General features: G+C 46.6%; 3 non-coding genes and 1 pseudogene across 3 annotated transcripts; all 4 read right to left on the bottom strand.

Annotated features, from left to right (window-relative positions):
• Window positions 1-2,490: 2,490 nt before the first annotated feature.
• LOC148073361 (U2 spliceosomal RNA) lies at window positions 2,491-2,685 on the bottom strand. The gene has a single exon (XR_015712278.1). It is a non-coding gene; the product is annotated as a U2 spliceosomal RNA (small nuclear RNA).
• A 2,511-nt stretch (window positions 2,686-5,196) lies between these two features.
• LOC148073360 (U2 spliceosomal RNA) lies at window positions 5,197-5,287 on the bottom strand (annotated as a pseudogene).
• A 701-nt stretch (window positions 5,288-5,988) lies between these two features.
• LOC148073359 (U1 spliceosomal RNA) lies at window positions 5,989-6,153 on the bottom strand. The gene has a single exon (XR_015712521.1). It is a non-coding gene; the product is annotated as a U1 spliceosomal RNA (small nuclear RNA).
• Window positions 6,154-6,622: 469 nt separating this feature from the next.
• Window positions 6,623-6,813, bottom strand: LOC148073358 (U2 spliceosomal RNA). The gene has a single exon (XR_015712219.1). It is a non-coding gene; the product is annotated as a U2 spliceosomal RNA (small nuclear RNA).
• Window positions 6,814-6,930: the final 117 nt, after the last annotated feature.

The raw sequence follows: 6,930 nt of genomic DNA, 5'->3' as shown, positions 1-6,930 counted from the left end.
GCTCGTGTCTTGTACATGTCTTGAAGGGTCTGCCAGTCTTTGTACTGCTCCCGGTATTCCCTAACTAACTCCCTATCTTCTAAAAGGGAGCAGTTGAGTTTCCACAGACCTCTTCCTACAGTCACACCTTGCGTGATTGAAAGTGTGCAGGAGAGAAGGACGTGATCAGAAAAGAAAACAGGTGTTAATGTTGCATCTGTCGGGGGGCAGTCTCTTGAAAAAAGGTAGTCAATGCGAGAGGCTCTGGTACCATCACTACTGAACCAAGTGAAGCCCTCCTCTCTTGGATGCAGTGTTTTAAAACAGTCGCATAGTTTAAAATCTTTTCGGATCTCCTGTAATAAAACCGACGTTTTGTCCAATTTAAAATCGCACCCTGCTCCTTTGCGGTCACTCCTACTTAAAATACAATTAAAATCCCCTCCAACAACTAATGGTCTCCTACCTAGCATGTGGGACTGCAGGTCTTCTAAAAGGTCATATCTGTCGTTTTTGTCATTAAAACCATATACATTTAAAATGTTAATGTCGGTTCCCATAAAAGTCAAGTTTGCTAAAATTGCCCGTCCGTCTTTCACCACTGTGCTACCCTTCAGTGAGATATTTTTGTTTTTAATTAGGATGGCCACCCCGTCATTTTTGTTTTTGTTTGAGCCGCTCCATATAGCTTTTCCTGTAGTTTTTTAAAAAGGGTAGCCCACACTCCTGTAGTAAAAACACATCTGCTTTAAAATCCTTTAAGAACGTTAAAACAGTTTGGGCTCTAACTCTCGACTTCACACTTCTAACATTAATGGTCGAGAAGGTGATAGACATGAGTAAGGTTAAAAGCAACAGGTAAAACATTTTAAAAGACTACAGAGAGGGGACTATAAAAATCATTTGATATCTTGTGAAAGTAGCTCCCATCTACACTCATGGTTTTTGAGTGGAGACTTCGAGCTGACTTTCCCCTTCGAGCTCTCGGTGTCGGGCTTGGCAGCACGGCTTTTCTTACCAGTTTTGCGAGCTTTTGGGGTTGACTGTAAGGCGACATCAAGGAAAGAGACCTCGTTGGGGGGGTTTGGAGAGAATTCCCTGGAGCCCTCACTGGAGTCGCTCTCTGTAAAAGCTCCAGGTCTTCCCCTCTTCTCCACCATCTCTGGGGGATCCAGAGATATATCGGACGCCGGTCTCTTGGGGAGCTGTGAATTTGGGAGGGGGACATACAGTGTTTGATCTTCCTCCTCCAGTTTGCCATCAGACTCCCCCACTTCCTCCATTTTGTCCTCCACATTATCTGTGGACTCTGTGGAGTCAGTGGAGGCGGAGACTGAGGTGGAGGAGGAAGATGTCCCCTCCCCCTCCCCCTGTGGGCCCTCTCCACCACTAGGAGGATTTGGAGGGAGATTTGAAAGTTTCCCGCCAATTGTTTGATTTGGCGGGAAACTTTCCCTCTCTTTCTCTCCATTTTCCTTTTCCGCCATTCTTGTCACTTTCAACTTGTTGGCAAAAGATCGTGGACAGTCTCTGAAGAGATGGTTCAAGTCACCACAAAGATTGCACTTTCTGCCATTGGAACACTGTTCATAACTATGTCCAATTTCTCTGCACTTGCCACAGAAGACTTTTTCACAAGCCTTTACCAGGTGTCCATGTTCCCCACATCTCCGGCAGAGCTTGGGCTGACCCTGGTAGTGGATGTAGCCCCTGTTTTCTCCCAGGACCATCATTGGTGGGAGATGTTTTAGGCCCTGGAAGCCCTGAGGGTCCGGCCATTGCTGGATAGGGACCCTCCACGAGCAGTTCCAGATGCCATCCTCATCTCTCACCTTGGTAGCCTGGCCTTTGACAGTACAATATCTCCCCAGCCATATGCATGCATCCTCTGCATTTACAGTTTGATTGAACATTCGGACAATCACCGTTTTCAAGGAGTTGTCCGTCAGTTTCTCCACTGCAAATGCAGAAAACTGGGGTTTGGCATTCTCAAAACGAATCCAAAAATCTTTAAGCTGAACAGCAGACCTAAAACTGACATCGAATCCTTTGTTAAAGGGTAACGAAAGGATACAGTTCAAGTCATTTGGAGTAAACTTCAAAATTTGCTGAATCAGCTTTCTAGAAAAATCTAGTCTTGACATGTTTAAAAGTTTACCATTAACTTCATTAAAATTAAAACGCACAGTGTGGTGCCTCCGCATGCCAGCATGGGAGGCTGACATGGTGGAGACACCACAAAACTATGATAAAAATGAACAATAAATCTAAAAAAAAATCAATAAAAAGCCAAACTTAAAAGGTAAAACTTAAAAGGTACTTACCTGTTACCAGGAACCAGTATACTGGTCCAAGGTAGTAAAGTGCGTGTGCCGTGTATTCCCCTGTGAAAAATGGAAACAGTTACAAGAAAAGCTCTGTTTTTTCACTGGAGAGATGAAATATCCTCCAGAGTAGGGAACACTCAAGCCACTGATCAGCAAGAGTGTGATCTACCCAGCGGAGGTGATCGCAGTCTTAACCAAAGGCCGAGAAGTGATCGCGGTCAATGCGCAGAGAGGGTGGAACAAGCCCCTGGCCCTTCTCCCATGTCCAAAAATCAATTTAACATATGGTCTCCATATAGTAGACGTATCAGATATTAAACTGATAAGAACAGATACTACACTTGATCTTAGCCATTTTCTTTGATTTTCAAGAATTTTTTATTGGCAGTTCAGTGTCTTTTCACATTTTTAAAGGGATTTAAAAATGAAAAACATACAGTTAAAAGAGATACTAAAACAAGGTATAAAAACAATTTCCTTTCTCTTCTCTCTTGGATGTTGTGCAGGAGCGGGGCAAGTCCAAGATATGTTCCCCACCGCTTCCCCCTCCAACGGAAAACTGGTCCATCCCCAGGTGAACAGAGCCTTCCTCCCCATTGCTCCTACCCACCAGCCACGCCCAGAGAGCCATGGTCCGCCTCTGCCTTGAGCTTCACCGTGTGGCTCCGGTTCCTTCGTCCGGTGAAGCAGAGACGACGCTTCTTTGCAACTGTGTCCGGGGCCCGCCGCTTTCTCTCATGGTGTTGATGGTTAGAGAGGCCCTGCGGAGCACAGCCACGGGGGGAGTCTGCCTCTGCTTCCTCACCAACAGGTTTCTGGAGGACCACAGGCTTTCTTTTATCGCGGCTAGGGTGAGCCAGTAACCTGCCAACACCTTTTCAGGGATCTTTCTCTGGCTCACCCCATACAGCACCATCTGGGCTGTCAGGTCTCCACCTGTTGGCAAGTTCGGGAATTTCAAGGAGCCGGCCAGTGCCCACAGCTCGACAGCAGAACTGCACTCCCAGAAGACATGCCTCACTGACTCAGAGGCGCCACACCCTGGCCGTGGGCAGGTTGAATGCGCTGCCATTCCTCGGGAGTGCATGACGGACCTGACCGGGAGGATCTCGTGGGCCACCATCCAGGACAGATCCCGTAGTCCGTTGGTGAGGGCAGGGTGGTTCACATTCTTCCAAACTGTGCTGGGCTCACCTTGGGTAAGCCCACGCACTGGACTCACTGGTTCCCGCTCCTGCACAAGAGACACAAGAGAGTTCAATCTACTTAAAACATGTACATCTCCCTCAAGATTAAAACCCTTTAAAAATTTCTCGATAAAACCATAGGAGGGTGGCATGTTAAAAGACACTGGCACTCGGAGGTCCCACTTCACCAGTCCCAACCGTCGGAGATAGTACCCCATCCAGAAACGTGTCATAGCTACGGTTTTTGGATTTCTGGATGGGGCGGTTACTATTTTTAGGTGGAGGGATGTGTAATGTCCTCCGAGTACCAGTCTGAGGTCTGGAAACCCTTTCCCTCCCTTTTCTCTTTCCTTTTTCATGGTCGCTCTCTTTAACCTTTCGGTTTTTGAGCGCCATAAAAAATAAAAGAGCTTCCTTTCAACAGTTAAAAGCACCCTCCTAGGCGGGGTAAAAACTGAACATACCAATAAAAAAAGAGGTACTATAACTGTCTTTATGATTAAAATCTTCCCTTCAAAAGTCAGTCGTCTTAGTCCCCACTATCCCACTCTTTGACTAACTTTACCTAACACCTGGTTCCAATTTGTCGCCCCCTCCCCGTGTTTGTCAAATTTTACCCCAAGTATTTTTAGTTCAGTCTGGGTCACTGTCAGAGGTAGTCCGGTCTTTTCAACGTCAGTCCAAGGTCGGTAGAAGTGGGCATGGGTCTTATCTCTGTTGAGCTTGGACCCAGAGGCCAGTCCAAACCAGTCAGTCAGGTCTAAAGTTCTGTGGAGAGAGAGGAGGTCAGAACAGAGAATACTAAAATCGTCCATATATAAAAAACATTTTGCTTCCCTCCCTCCACTACCCGGAATTGGCACCCCCCTGATCCATTGGTCCCTTCTCAAGACCTGTGCCAGAGGTTCAATGCAAGCCACATACAAGAGGGCAGATAACGGACATCCCTGTCGGACACCGCAGCGGATATTTACTGCTTTTGTCAGATGCCCGTTAACAACAAATCTGCTTGTTATATCCCGGTATAGCAGGCCCACCCAATCCAAGTATTTCTGTGGAAAACCCATCTTTTGCAGTACCTTGAAGAGGTACTGGTGCGAGATCCGATCAAAGGCTTTTTCAAAATCTAAATTTAATACTAAAAGTCGGATGTTTCTGTCTCTCGCCAGACAGATGGTGTCTCGGATCAGTATGAGGTTGTCTGTGATCTTCCTCCCAGGGACGGCACAGGCTTGATCCGGGTGGATCAGCCCATCTAAAAAAGGAGACATACGTGATGCTAAAATCTTACTAAAAAGTTTACAATCAACATTTAAAAGTGTAATTGGTCTCCAGTTCCGGATGTACGTCTTGTCTTTGTGTAAAAGTGTAACTATTCCTACTCTAAAACTGTCGGGAAGTGTCGTCATTGTGTCAAAGTCGTTAAAACAGCAGGCAAGTCAGGGGTTAAAATGTCCCAGAAAGTCCAATAAAATTCCACAGGGAGTCCATCCTCTCCTGGGCTTTTGTGTTTTTTAAAAGTTTTTATGCATTTTGTCATTTCCATTTCTGTAATTGTTTGTGTTAATTGTGCCGTGTATTCCCCTGTGAAAAATGGAAACAGTTACAAGAAATGCTCTGTTTTTTCACTGGAGAGATGAAATATCCTCCAGAGTAGGGAACACTCAAGCCACTGATCAGCAAGAGTGTGATCTACCCAACGGAGGTGATCGCAGACTTAACCAAACGCCGAGAAGCGTAGACTAATAAGAACAGATACTACACTTGATCTTAGCCAAAAGGCCGAGAAGCGATGGCAACCATGTGCATGACGTTTTAGAGGGGCTCGAAAGGTCAACGAGAGCCACTTACGGGGCCACAAAGGGTAAAGAACCAGAAAAGGTAGGGAGCCACATAGGGTAAGGAACCACACAGGGTAAGGAACCACACAGGGTAAGGAGCCACACAAAGAAAGGAACCTGACAAAGTAAGGAGCCACACAGAGTAAGTAACCAGACAGAGTAAGGAACAACACAGAGTAAGGAACCAGACAGAGTAAGGAGCAACACAGAGTAAGGAGCAACACAGGGTAAGGAGCAACACAGAGTAAGGAGCCACACAGAGTAAGGAGCCACACAGAGTAAGGGACAAGACAGAGTAAGGAGCAACACAGAGTAAGGAGCCACACAGAGTAAGGAGCCAAACAGGGTAAGGAACCAGACAGGGTAAGGAGCCATACAGAGAAAGGAACCAGGCAGGGTAAGGAACCAGATCTCCTTCTCCTCACTGGAATGCTCCACATCAATTGGGAAAGGCCTGGGCCAACAGTTTGAGATCAGTCCAGTGCTAAGAAGGTCGACAAAGGTCATTCACTGAGAGCGCGATTTTAACTTGATCCCAGAAGGTGATTCCAACCTACCCGGCAACTTGTTAAACCCTACAGACAAGGACAAGCCTCGGCTGAGTGTTCCACACGAGCTTGCATCAAACTAAAGCATTCTTTAACAAGTGATGAACGGGGGAGAGCGCGAACGCAGTCCCCCACTACCAGAAATTATGCAGTCGAGATTCCCACATTTGGGGAATTCGCAAAGGTCAGCATGACCTACAGTGCAATGGCCGGGCCTCGCCTTGGGTGAACCACCTTCCTGATCATGGTGTCTCCCCTGCCAGGTAAGTATGAATTGTAGAGCTCATAGACTTGATGGCCTGGAAATAATCCCTTGTTCTTACTCATGGTGGGGAGTAATGAGCCACACAGGGTAAGGAACAAGGCAGAGTAAGGAGCCACACAGAGTAAGAACCCAGACCTAGTAAGGAGAGCAACACTATGAAAGGAACCAGACAGATTAAGGAACCATATAGGGTAAGGAACAAGGCAGAGTAAGGAGCCACACTATGAAAGGAACCAGACAGAGTAAGGAACCATATAGGGTAAGGAACAAGGCAGAGTAAGGAGCAACACTATGAAAGGAACCAGACAGAGTAAGGAACCATACAGGGTAAGGAGCCATACAGAGAAGGGAACCAGGAAGGGTAAGGAACGAAATACCCCCATCCTTCTCCTCACTTGAACACTCCACATCAATTGGGAAAGGCCTTGGCCAACCGCTTGAGGGGTTTGTACACTTAATTTCCATACAACTTTTAGGTTTTTGCACTGTTCCCAGAGATAATGCAATACCGGGTCAATGCGCAGAGAGGGTGGAGCAAGCCCCTGGCCCTTCTCCCATGTCCAAAAATCAATTTAATATATGGTCTCCATATAGGAGACGTATCAGATATTAAACTGATAAGAACAGATACTACACTTGATCTTAGCCAAAAGGCCGAGAAGCGATGGCAACCATGTGCATGACCTTTTAGAGGGGCTCGAAAGGTCAACGAGAGCCACTTACGGGGCCACAAAGGGTAAAGAACCAGAAAAGGTAGGGAGCCACATAGGGTAAGGAACCACA

Source organism: Callionymus lyra, chromosome 8 (assembly GCF_982586985.1).
Source record: "Callionymus lyra chromosome 8, fCalLyr1.hap1.1, whole genome shotgun sequence".
In the NCBI taxonomy this organism is placed as follows: domain Eukaryota; kingdom Metazoa; phylum Chordata; class Actinopteri; order Syngnathiformes; family Callionymidae; genus Callionymus; species Callionymus lyra.
Note: the sequence above shows the minus strand (reverse complement) of the source record. Positions and strands in the feature narration are given on the sequence as shown.